This window comes from Aegilops tauschii, chromosome 5 (genome assembly GCF_002575655.3).
Source record: "Aegilops tauschii subsp. strangulata cultivar AL8/78 chromosome 5, Aet v6.0, whole genome shotgun sequence".
NCBI classification, from domain to species: Eukaryota; Viridiplantae; Streptophyta; class Magnoliopsida; order Poales; family Poaceae; genus Aegilops; species Aegilops tauschii.
This window is the reverse complement of record NC_053039.3, coordinates 411,160,154-411,173,985: the sequence shown is the minus strand read 5'-3', so window position 1 is coordinate 411,173,985 and position 13,832 is coordinate 411,160,154. Positions and strand designations below refer to the sequence as shown.

At 45.9% G+C, this 13,832-nt stretch overlaps 1 pseudogene; it reads right to left on the bottom strand.

Moving 5' to 3' along the window:
- Nucleotides 1–5,385: 5,385 nt before the first annotated feature.
- LOC109751963 (uncharacterized) lies at nucleotides 5,386–6,643 on the bottom strand (annotated as a pseudogene).
- Between the last annotated feature and the right edge of the window lie 7,189 nt (nucleotides 6,644–13,832).

Sequence of the window (13,832 nt, the reverse complement as noted above, 5' to 3'; positions counted from 1 at the left end):
TCACGGACGGCGCCGCCGCCAGCATCTGGAGGGCGGAAACAGCCGCATCGGGTCTATACGGAGGGGACGTTGCTCCCAAGTGTTTCTATGGGATGACCTACTACAACCGGGTGGTGTTGTGGCATGTCCGAAGAGGCGGCACGCATCTCCGGGGCGTGGCCCCCTAACGGACGGCGCCGCCGCCGGCACCTGGAGGGGGAAAACGGACGCATCGGGTCTACACGGAGGGGATGTAGCTGTCGGTTTGGCCCGGATGTTGCTCGCAGGTGTCCCTCTGAGCTGACCTGACACAACCGGGTGGAGAGGTCCACTGTTCAAAGCCCGTCCGTGGAAAGTCAAAGGGCTAGATCTCGTGGTCAACTGCTCCAGGGTTAGGCGGGACGGGGGCCCGGGGGGGGGGGGGGGTAGCAATGCACCGGAGCGTCGCACCGGCCCCTCATACATGCGGGGTGGTGTTGTGGCATGTCCGAAGAGGCGGCACGCGTCTCCGGGGTTTGGCCCCCCTCACGGACGGCGCCACCGCCGGCACCTGGAGGTGGGAAACGGACGCGTCGAGTCTACACGGAGGGGATCTTGCTGTGGGTCTGGCCCGGATGTTGCTCCAAAGTGTTCCTATGGGCTGACCTAACACAACCAGGTGGAGAGGTCCACTAGTCAAAGCCCGTCCGTGCAAAGTCAAAGGGCTAGAACCTGTGGTCAAATGCTACAGGGTTAGGCGGGACGGGGGCCGGGGGGGGGGGGGGGTAGCAATGCCACCGGAGCATCGCACCGGGCCCTCATACATGCGGGGTGGTGTGGTGGCATGTCCGAAGAGGCGGCACGCGTCTCCGGGGTGCGGCCCCCCTCACGGACGGCGATGACACGGTAGTAGACGTTCTGCGGTAACGATGCGGCGTGAATATTAATAAATACTCGGAGCGCGATAAAATCATGAGTTTTTTACACGACGTGGGCACATGTGCTATAGGACTGATGGTAATTTTTCATAATTTTTCGTGATGGAGAAGTATCTGAACACTTCCCTCTACGCGGATTGCTCTTCGCGTGTCTACGACTGTGGCCGGCGGCCTCCGGGGGCTAGCATGCCGCCAAATCTTGCGTAGGCGGCCTCTCACAAGTCTGGAAGTGTTGTGGCGGTTGCAAACGCCTGGCACGCGTCTCCGGCCGAGGAGGAGGAGGCCGAGGAGGAGGGTGAGGAGGAGGGCGAGGAGGGTGGTGGAGGGGAGGTTGACCCCGAGTTGTGGGGTGACTTGCCACCGGGTGCTCCGCAGGGGTGGCTGCATGGTAATGCCGGACTACCTACACCACCTTCTATCGAGGCGCACAAGTGGCTCATTGAACCTGCAGGGACAGAGTAAGTGCCTCTCAATCATATTTTCAACACATGACAACATTTTCTTATTGTACACATGGCAATCCTGTGATTCTTTTGCAGTAACTGGATCCTTATAGGAAAGGGCCGTAAACCGAATGGCCTTATCACTGTCCTGTTGAAGGAGTTTTGGCTTGGCCTATTCTGTCCGCGGCCAGACAAGGACCCGCAGCTACGGGTTTTGGCCACGAGCTGGGCCCACTACAAGGCTTGCAGCAACTCGGAGTACGGGACGACCGCTAAGGCCGTGATCACCAAATTTTGGGTAAGTTCTCTTCTGAATCATTTGTCTTCAGTTTCGTTCATAGTTTATCATTGAATCACTCAACTCATGCCTTGTTTGCTTCTGGTTTATGCATGATTGCAGCAACTCTATAGAGTTCTTGACGAGCACAAGGCCAGAGCCGATGTGGTCTTGCTTGCGGCTGCGAAGAAGAAAGCTCGTCAGTTGCAGTACGAGGTGCGCTGGGTTGCCGTCTCGCAGTACTACCACTACTACGTGCACCAAAAGATGACCAAAACTCAAGTGCAGAAGCAACGACTTACCTTGAACAGGGAGCAGTTCATGATGGTAACTATTACTAACTTTTCATTATTTCAAGCAGTCAACTATATGTTTCGTGCTCACATGTCATGCTTCCAAAATTTGCATAGGTTGTTCCTCATTGGTGCTATGGAAGGCATGACGGATGGGCGAGTTTGGTGGATAGGTGGCTCGGCGACGATGCAGAGTTTGCTGCCAAGAGCATCAAGGCCCGGGCTAACCGTGGAAAAGACGGGACACACGGCCAAGGAAACAGGAACCACTGGGGCTTCAAGGCCATGAAGGTATATCTATATGCATGATGCATTTTTTTTCTTCTTTACCGTCATGTTCTTATGTATGGCTAACTTCTGTTTGACGTTGCAGGAGGAAAAGTTGAAGAGGCCGCTCTCAGACATTGAGTCGTGGAAGCTGGCCCACGAGCGGAGTGATCCCAAAGAGGGTGAGAGCCAGTACTACGGCAAGACCGAGGAGCACCTGGAGTCTTACACTCAGAACTATCAGAAGTTGCATCCGGATGTTCCTGTTCCTGAGGTCGCCCAGTCTCAGATCGATGACACGGCGGTGGTGGCCATCCAGGGGAAGTCACATGGCCGGTATCCGTGTTTCGATGGCTTGATCACTCCTTCGATCTCGTACACACGGCTTCGGGCTACCAACCCGAGCCAGTTAGAGAGTACGGGGCGTTCACAGACTCCCTTAGCCCGCCAGCATGCTGTAAGTACTTCCCCTTTATCTTTTTCTCTCTAGCATTCTCAGTTTATTTTCAGCATTGCTCACTTAGAAACAACCTAAATTATGTAGGCATATACGGCCTTTGTCGAGCATAGGAATCTCGAGGTGCGAGAGTACTTGCAATGAGTGAAGGCAAACGATGATTACAACCGTCAGATGATGGCGGTTAGTTTTGCCCTCTTAAAACCAAGCTAAATTTTTGCACTTCCATTCCTTTTGACCTTCTAGTTTGCTTGTTTAACTAACATCCAGGCTATGTTGGCGTCTTGGAGTAACCGCACGGATCCACCACAAATGGGACCCCCACCACCACCTGCGGGAGAACCCCCACACGTGCCCACGTTCGATGAATGGGTGGAACTAGGCAGTGATAGTCCGGTTAGTAGATTTGCCTAACTACTGACAAACTAGTTCTCGTTCATTCAACACTATCATATCATATTTACCGTTAGAATCTTCTCTCAAACATGTAGGGGACCGGTGGCTCGACTCCTGCTTCGTCGACCCCAGTCACTCTGATCTGGTAGAGTGATGGTGGTCGCGGTGGCGGTTTTGGCGGAGGTGGTCTTGGCGGTGGTGGTTTTGGCGTGGTGGTCTTGGCGGTGGTGGTTTTGGCGGAGGTGGTCTTGGCGGTGGTGGTTTTGGCGGAGGTGGTCTTGGCGGTGGTGGTTTTGGCGGAGGTGGTCTTGCTTGATGTCGATGATGATACCCGTGCATGTGGCCGTCGTGCCATACCTTTTATGTTCCTACTTGTTAGTTTCTGCTTTGAAATGATGTTCCATGTCTTGCACTACTTCTATGTTCATGAACTTCCGCCGGTGATGATCTTTAGATGATGAACTTGACTATGTTTAAATGATGATGATGAACTTGAGTATGTTTAGATGATGAACTGTCATATTTCTGCATACTCCCATATTATTCTGCTTTGAAATGCTGTCAAATGAATTGAAAAAGAGAAAACAGGAAAAAAAACTATGCCTACGGCAAAGCCGTCGGCATATATGCGCCAAGGGCTTCCCAGAGCGCGCCACGTGGCAGGGCTATGCCTACGGCAAAGCCGTCGGCATAGATTTTCATCTATGCCGACGGCTTTGCCGTAGGCATAGCCCTGCCGCCAGGAGGCACCAGGGGATGATGAACTTGACTATGTTTAAATGATGATGATGAACTTGAGTATGTTTAGATGATGAACTGTCATATTTCTGCATATTCCCATATTTCCATCTATGCCTACGGCTTTGCCGTAGGCATAGCCCTGCCACCAGGAGGCACCACGTAATGCCACGTAGCAGAGGTATGCCGACGGCTTGGCCGTCGGCATAGATTATGCCGACGGCTATACTACGCCGACGGTCTGACAAGACTACGCTGACGTGATCTACGCCGACGGGCCTATACCGACGGCAGCCGTAGGCATAGATCTATGCTGACGGAAAAGGACCTATGCCGACGGCCCTGGGCCGTAGGCATAGGCCGCGAGTCCGGTAGTGGTGGGCAGATATTTTTGTTCTGCCGGGTGATCCGTCTTGAGTGTTTCTATGGTGATCAGTACTGATGGTGATGCTTGGCGCGCGCAAGGGGTGCTAATTATCTCAACCTTTCGAATCTGGTGATTTAATCCTTGGCCCACAATTTGATTATCGCCTGATAACCATGTTTCTCACCGCCCCTCGGTAAACGCAAGTATTGGACAAAAATTAGCAAATATTTTAAATATTTTGAATTTAAACATTCGCGTACATAAATTGAGCATGCCTTTTTTGAATCTAAACGTTTGCGTACATAAATTAGCATCATCTGAATTTTGTGGTTACCGTGGTAACCAGGAAATCTGCTGTCCTAGAGAAAAAAATGCGATCAGGTAGCCAAAATGTTGGTCGGGAGAGAACGTATGTGGTGCAAGGGGCGAATCTATGTATCAGTTGCACCCATGCATCTCTAGCCGTTGGATGGAGAAGAGATGGGCACAACCTCTTGAGTGCTGCCATATTTACAAAAAGAATCTTGTATTTCATCAAAATCAAGCCATACTTTCAGCTTTGTTTGGATTTCCCCATGGGCATGAGTACGGCGTTTGTGTTTTTTCCTTCTTATTTGGGCTTACAAATCTAACATTTCCGCGAATACGCAAAAGATTGCATATTACATTGATAGGCAGGAAGAGTAGCATAGAGTAGCTACAGGGGACCTCTGATAACATGAAGACGCGATGCGGCAGTCAGAGTTAAGTGTGCACAAACAGAGTGTGAAGGTGTGCGCTCCCCAGGCAGCAAGCGCTACGTCTCTGGTATGATGATGTGTAGTCCTAGGGCACCCACACGAGCCCAGCTGCGAGGCTCATCCTTGATCATGGAAGTGAGGTGTGAGATGGATGGCCGCTTGGCGTTGAAGACGTGGGGTGTTACGTTGCTTCCATATGCACCAAGCAGTGAGGAGAGCCAACGAGGTAAGCCGCGGCGCATACATGGTGCGGCGCCGGTGGCTAAAGACGCGAGCTAGTCTAGAAAAGGTTTATCCTTTGAGGGGATCGTCGCCATCAAACAACACGAGGCCTTGATTTCATGCCATACCCACCGGGAACGAACATCCAGAGAGCAGGCGCGTCATGGTCTCTGGCTCATGTGCATGCACACCTGGGCCATGCGGAAGTCCAGGGCGAGTCGCTCAGCAGTTCAGCATCGACTTCTAAGGGCGAGCGATAAGAAGATCTTGGCGCGAAGGGGCGCTCAAGTTCTCCAGGTCAAGTCTAGTAAACTATTTTTACTAGACAGCTAAATGAGACACAAACTTTTTTTGTGGGTGTTCAATCTATATATTTTTATCACTATGAAGAGTTCTACTCGAACTCGCTCTACTTGTCCAACTTTAACATGTGCAACTAATTAATTTATTCTTATTATTTTTTTGCGGGTGAATATTCTTATGATTCTTGGTTCAGAAGAGATAATAAGGGGGTTCGGAGCCAAAGCTTACTAGTTTCCTTCAACGTGGCGGGCCATACCCTCCAAGATGGGTGAGCAATAGAGGTGTGGAGTTTCGGGAGGGCGTAGCGGCCAAGTAGTCGAGGTTTGGTGGAAGCCGAGTAGATAAATAACAGTTGGAGCTATTTCAAACAATTTAGAAAAAATACTTGCAATCTAAAAATGTCATCTAATGTTTTTTCTTTCCTTTGAGACACCTATAAGTACAGACTTTGGCAGGAAGGTATCTATCAAAAACTTCTAACTAGTGGACATGTTCAGAATCTTGTATCCCGGGGAATGGACACAAATGTTCCTGGCCTACCTACGTTATCCTCTCACTCTCACCACTTCTATAGTCACTTTGTTATAGCAGTAGCACTATGTGCGCTACCGGGCATGGTATATATGGAAGACAACATCAAGAAAAACTCGCGTTCATCTGCTTGCGGAACTTTCTGATGAACATTTCGGCAGCCTGGTCGATATCGTCGTCCATGTTGAATTCCAAGCCCTCAGCCTCCAGGATGATCCTCATTGCATTCATCACCGGGGCTCGTCTCCCTCATCGCCGTCAGTGTCATACTCGTCAGTGTAATAGAAATCGTCACCGTTGCTGAAGCTGGGGTGCAGTGTCCAGTCAGGGAAGCCATCAAAACCATCCTCTTGACCAAACAATGCTAAATAGTGGGAGGCATCAACCATCTCACCGCCATGGTACGTCGGCTTCCCGACCTTGCGTAGCATGAGAGCCTTGTGGTAATCCACTTTTGAACACTTTTCCCCGCCGGCCACAATGAAGGCATGGATCCTGTGAGAAATGGCACCAACCGTGGCCATCCTGCGACGGAGCAAGGCGAGGACGAGGATCCTGGCCATGAAGATGCCGGTCTTGCTCTTCCACAAGGCTGTTGCCTTCTTCAGGAGAGCCGGGGCCTTCCTTATCTTCATCTTTGTTGCTGATAGGTGGTCAAACAGCTGCCTATCAATGGCAACAACTAAGGAATTGTACTGCCTCAGGCTTTGCATGAGTAGATCACTAAGCTCCAGGGGCCAGCCAAGCTGGTTTGAGAATTGAGAGGGTGATTGACCATGGGGCTCCTGAGGCCCAAGGGTGTATTTATACTTTTATAGTCATGAACCGAGCTTAATTTGCTAATGCCATAATCAAACTTTATTAGGTTGTCCAAAGCTTGTTAAATGAAGATAGCATTTGGAGAAAACAATTTGAGCATATGCTTGTGCAGTAAGCACTATAAGAATGTTGAGAGTGGAACTGAACTAAAGAAGCAAAGGAAAGGTATAGCAATCTGATATGTTCGCCGAGTAACATGGAGAAAATATTCCAATTAGGCCATAAAGGACATCCCCAGAATTATGTATGCGCATTAGCAGTAGCTTAATTTTCTTGGCGGTTTCAGTTGCAGGCTTGCAGCGTGACTATCAATCATCCTGCTCCCTGGCTTTTCCATTGCTTTGGCGCCGCTTTGCCTTTGCTTCTCGATGCTCCCTATATGCTTTGCTTTCCAGCGTGACGGTTAATCACTGATAGACCGGTAGCTCTATAGGCATTCAGGAGGTTGTCACTCAAACCATGTTGGAGTTAGAGACTTTGAGTGGTCTCAGAGAGCACATGCTCCCCGTGCGCTTCACTATGGCAACAACAACCACTTCAACAATGGGAGCACTCTCAGCTTTCTAAGATTTGTAGCCTGTGGAAAGGAAACAGGCACTGGTTGTGCAACACTCCTTTCTCAAAAGAGGAATAAGAGTGGGGGCCCTCTCTGATTTGAAGGAAAAATATAGGAGCTAGCTAGTCTCACTTCTATAAGAATCACAAGTGATGATGCACGTTCTTTTGACTCAAAGTATTAAAAAATTTCCTTGGCAATCCAGCGAGTGAACAGATTTTGAAATGTAATGGTAACGTGGCCACCGCCCGTTCTCTTTGTCGAGAGATTGAGGACTTAGAGCATAACTTATTTAGGCGCATCCTCGCCAAATTCCTCTGCAGTTCTGTTCCGTCGCGGTTAAATATCATTTGGGATCCTAATAATTTTACAGAACTTGTTTTGCCATAACAGCAAATCTCTTGGGTCCTTGCTCCATGTTTTCTCGTTTGTGTTTGCCGCGCAAGTTTGGTCGTTGTGGACCACCCACAACAAGTTTACCATCAAGCTTAAATTCCCCAACGATCCTTTTGATATTATTTTCCGAATGAATGCTCCCATGTTACTCCCTCCATTCCAGAATATAAGGTGTATTGGTTTCCATGCAAGTCAACCATTTGAATTTTTGAACAAGATTATAAAATACAATAATGACATCTGGAATATATAATAGATAAAATATGAAACTACTTTTCATGATGAATCAAATGATATAAGTTTCATACTGTGGATATTGATATATTTTTCTAAAAACTCGGTCAAACATGCACTCGTTTGACTTTTGGAAAAACAAATACACTTTGTATAAAGAAACGGATGGAGTATATTGGAAGGCGCTGGCGAAAGGTGTCAATGCTATTGATGGTTTGATGATGAAGATCCGTGCGACTTCCCGTAACCTGCTTCCTTCTTCTGTGGCTCAGATATAGTTTAGCTCTACTTGTTTTGTCGTCTTGCATTCCCTTATATTTTGTACTACTCACAGTAGTGGTGAATCACGACGAACCTCTGTCATGTCTGATGCTTCACAGTGAGGACATTATTTATGAAGTCAAGCATGTGTCCTTTTCTCTAAAAGAAATATTCAATATAGATACTTTTTGGTCTATTGCATTTAGATTAGCAGTGAAAATTGCAGTGAAAATTGTTCTAAAGTTCACTGCATGGTGGGTTCGATGATCAGGTCAAGAAGACCCATCTACCAGTGACATGAACATGAGTAAGCATGTCAAACATGTTATTCAAATATGGTATATTATCTTACCCAAAAAATGAACAAAAGATCAATTATCCCCCTTCATTTTCCCCCGCATCTCATGGTTCACGCACATGGAATTATGAGGCGAATTGCGAACACAACGACATAACAAAAAAAGTCCCAAGTTTGTTTTCCTTTCTTGCTACACTGTAATCCTGTATCACTGTCATATTGATGAATTGGTGCTTATATACATGACATATGAATGTAATGGATATTCTACTGAACTTCTATTTTATATCAAACATGGATAGAATTAGTTTTTCTATCATGCATGTGATATCGATGAATTGGTGCGCTGTGTTGTGTATGTAAGAATTTGATGCCTAATTCATGTTACATGTGTGCAGGGGATATGGCAAAGAGCAGGGTTTTCTCTACCAATATTTTAAATCCATTCGAGTTGAGCCCACATGGAGAAGACGCCGCTGAGTTAACACATTTTTGAAGTGAGCATGCTGAAAAATGCGCTTTGGGAGGAACCTATCCGAGCGATTCTTAGCATGAAAGCTAAGTAGAAAGGGGGTACCTATTCATGACCACTAACCACAACAGGTAGAGAAGGACAACAAGTTGGGAGCCGTGTTGCCTCAGGCTTGGCATGAGAAGGTAACTAAGATGAGGCGACATGTTTTAGATTCATGGGCCTTCTCCTGATGTTTGAAGGGTGTTTGTGTAGTCAAGAACTGGGAATGCAAGTGCGTACTACTTTGCTCATGTCATGGTCAAGCTTTTCTTGCTCGCAAAGCATATGAAAGGAAATTAAAAAAAAAACAAGCATACGAAAGGAAGATTTGTAGAAAATAATTTGGCATGTGGAGATAGCACTATGTGAATGTTGGGAGTGGAAAGCAAGCTAAAGGGGCAATAAAAGCTAGCAATGGGAAATGGATCTAAAAACTTATTCCCCTTAGGGCATAAAAGACACATTCCCCAAGGCGTAGATTGGCTCTCTGTGATCCCAAATTTCCAATGTCGCTTTTAATTAAGGGAACCAAACTACCACAGCGGGCCCCTTTTGTTCATGGCAGTTTCTGTGTGGTTCATGCCAGATTGTAAAGCTACGCGCACACCGGAGAGTTCGCGGCTCGCCGATCCCGTGTGCGTCTCACTTAGTTAAATCACAAATATTAATTAATTGTCTTCTCTGCTGTAGCTACTCCAAATCCTTCTCATCCGTTCAGACGCAGAACCTATCGCGCGATGGATGCGTGCATGGGTGGGAGCTTCAGCGGTACTTTCTCATGGCATCCATCGTGTGAAACTTGTGACGGCAACATCACAGAAACAGTGCGATACAAGTGCCTTCTTTTGCAGGAGAAAAGAAAAGGGTGGTGCACAAAGACTCCAACATTGGCAGGACTTCATGAGAACAGAGGAGCATGCCAGTGGAGGTTTTCTGTGGCTGTTGAAGAATCAGCACACCAGATATTTTTTTTAAAGTCAAGCATGAATGTGGCGGCTGGCATCATCATTCTTAATCCGAGGGGATCGGTCATGGGTCCTCCACTTAGACATTGCCGGGTTACCGGTTGCCAGTTTGTACTTGGCTTCGAAGAAAAGGAAAGACTCGATTGGAAATAAAATGCATGGTTAGTTACCCTTCTCTTGGTTGTTAAAATGCTCTCCGGATGATATGGATGCATGCTCTCGTAGAGTGAAAATAAAAATCCCCAGACTCGTGAACCGCTAGCTCGAGCTTGACTCGTATTTCATTTCAAGTCGGGATCACTCAAGAAATAAACTTGAGCGTGACAATCATTTTCAGCCCGGTTGAAATATGAGCTGAGTTTGAACATTGGCTTGCTCACTCCATATTACAGGGCATACGACTCGAATAAAGATTTTTTTTCTTTTTTAAGTTTAGTGCGTGCAAACAGAAATAAAACATTAATTATTTCATGCAAAACAATAATAGTTCACTACCTTTCCTTTTTGTGTGCACTAATTCATAGCCATCAATAGCCTATATGTAGCCAAGACACTTAGCCTTCAAAATGCAAACAATGTGTGAGGAAAATGGACTATGGATACTTTACATGGCGAGCCTTCTCCTTCCCGCGTGTGATAGAGCCCTCCTCTTAGTGCGCGGCTGCGGGCAATGACTCGGGTTGCAGGCAGCATCATCGTCTGCCCCATCCCTATCATGGGGGTGGGCAGTGAGAAGGGGGCGTTGGCGCCACCATAGAGGAGAGAATGGGGAATGAAGGTGAGGGTTAGTGTTGGAAATTGATAGTGGTTACAAATTTATAACCTGAATTCCTAAAAAGTGCACAAGGTTGTACGAATCACGATTTTGAATCGGATTGGAGCTATGATGGTAGGATCACAAATCATAGAATCTTCACTATTAGGATCGTAGAAACATAGTGTGCATCATATGATTATTGTGCTGTTAGTTTGATTGATGCTATTTTCCTCTTCGTATAAAACTAATTAATTGAGTACAGAAAACATATCTTTAGTGTCATTTTGCTGATAGAAAAAAGATATTGTCAGAGATGAAAATAAGTGGAAGTGGCTTTCATGTTTATGTTTTTGACTCTTCAATGATTAATTATTGCTAAATGAAATTATATTTCTTTTTTCAGTTCTAGCATCTGCTATATTGTGCTCACCCATGTGTCAATTCAACGTATCAATGAGCAAGGTCCCTTCCTGAGCTCAGTCCCCTAAATACTGGGCATTTTTAATTAATACAATATTTACAACCGACCCAACAGTAGGAGTACATGATTATGAGAAAGTGCAAGGGTATAAAATCAAAGGTGGTTACCACCTGAAAAGATCCAAAGGTTACCGATGATGCGATCACTTAATTAAAGTAATTAATCATTCATAGCAAATATGCTTAGAAATAATTCGAGATAATGTGTATATCATATTGTATAAGTCGTTCCCTTTCACTATCTTTGTTCGCAGTCATAGGATACTCGGTTTCATAATGGTTTTTTAGAAGTCAGGAGTAATTAATATTTTTCTTTTCAATAAAGGAGATTCTCATTGAATTGATATATAGGAGTAGTTAATATGATTTATATTTTTTTATCATTGATGTCATGATATGAAGTAGTTTGTGTTCCGATAATTGAGTCTTATATTTTGCGGCAGAGCTGGTCCACTATCCGACCTTGCTCTGGAATAGGTTGACATCCATTATGTGAAAGAGGTATTACGTCTCAATTCGGAGATGCACCATTTTTAGCAATCACTTGAAATTTGGTAGCTTTTTTACCATCAACACAGCTTCATGTAAGCTATATATATATATATATCATGTATATTATTATTATTATTATTATTATTATTATTATTATTATTATTATTATCTAAATAATTCAAGGGTGCACAAATTTGTAACTTACCGCAGCCTAATAGGTAGTTCCAGAGTATATACGAGTGTTTCTTGTTGTTTTAGTTAAACTGAATGAAAAATAGACAATGTTGTGCCCTCTGGTGCATCGGTTTTACACTATTTTTTATTTTTTATTGTAGTACTTCAATATCTCAACAAATATTCGTAGCAAGCATACATCTCCGTCTTTCATATACTATAAAAGGATAAGACAGAAGAAAACAAAGAGATGGGACAAAAATTATAAAAAACAACATGTCATTGATCTGGTAGACCATCTCTTTATCAATAGATCACAAGTGTTAGATTTTAATAGTATGATATTTTATTGTATTTTTAATGGTACTCTTTTGGTATCGTAGTTGTTGATACTTTTTTTCTTCTATAAACACACTACTACATAGATAAAATATGATATTTTACTGGGAGGGAAACTATCAACAACTACAATACTAGATAGATATAATATGATATTTCATTGTGTATTTAATGATATTCACTTGGCATTTGTAGCTATTGATACTTTTTTCTATAAACTTGGTTAAACATTTCACCATTTGATTTCAAACCAAATCCATTTGCCTTTTGTACAAGTGTGACGCCCTCGATTTGACCGTACACTAATCATGCACGCAAATGTGTACGATCAAGGTCAAAGACTCACGGGAAGATATCACAACACAACTCTAAAACATAAATAAGTCATACAAGCATCATAATACAAGCCAGGGGCCTCGAGGGCTCGAATACAAGTGCTCGATCATAGACGAGTCAGCGAAAGCAACAATATCTGAGTACAGACATAAGTTAAACAAGTTTGCCTTAAGAAGGCTAGCACAAAAGTAGCAACGATCGAAAAGGAAAGGCCTCCTGCCTGGGACCTCCTAACTACTCCTGGTCGTCGTCAGCGGGCTGCACGTAGTAGTAGGCACCTCCAGTGTCGTAGGAGTCGTCGTCGACGGTGGCGTCTGGCTCCTGGACTCCAGCATCTGGTTGTGACAACCAGGTAGAAGGAAAAGGGGGAAAAGAGGGAGAGAGGCAACCGTGAGTACTCATCCAAAGTACTCGCAAGCAAGGAGCTACACTACATATGCATGGGTATATGTGTAAAGGGCCATATCAATGGACTGAACTGCAGAATGCCAGAATAAGAGGGGGATAGCTAGTCCTGTCGAAGACTACGCTTCTAGCCATCTCCATCTTGCAGCATGTAGAAGAGGGTAGATTGAAGTCCTCCAAGTAGCATCGCATAGCATAATCCTACCAGGCGATCCCCTCCTCGTCGCCCTGTTAGAGAGCGATCACCGGGTTGTATCTGGCACTTGTAAGGGTGTATTTTATTAAGTATCCGGTTCTAGTTGTCATAAGGTCAAGGTACAACTCCGGGTCGTCCTTTTACCGAGGGACACGGCTATTCGAATAGATAAACTTCCCTACAGGGGTGCACCACATAACCCAACACGCTCGATCCCATTTGGTCGGACACACTTTTCTGGGTCATGCCCGGCCTCGGAAGATCAACACGTCGCAGCCCCACCTAGGCACAACAGAGAGGTCAGCACGCCGGTCTAAATCCTATGGCGCACGGGTCTGGGCCCATCGCCCATTGCACACCTGCACGTTGCGAACGCGGCCGGAAGCAGACCTAGCCTAGTGGCGTTCCAGTCCAATCCGGCGCGCGCCACTCAGTCGCTGACGTCACGAAGGCTTCGGCTGATACCACGACGTCGAGTGCCCATAACTGTTCCCGCGTAGCTGGTTAGTGCGTATAGACCAAATGGCCAGACTCAGATCAAATACCAAGAACTCGTTAAGCGTGTTATTTTGAAGTAACCGCGGACGCCGTCCAGCGCCAGGCCCACCTCTCGCCTAGGTGGTCTCAACCTGCCCTGTCGCTCCGCCACAAAGATCCACTTGCGGGTACTCCTACGAGCC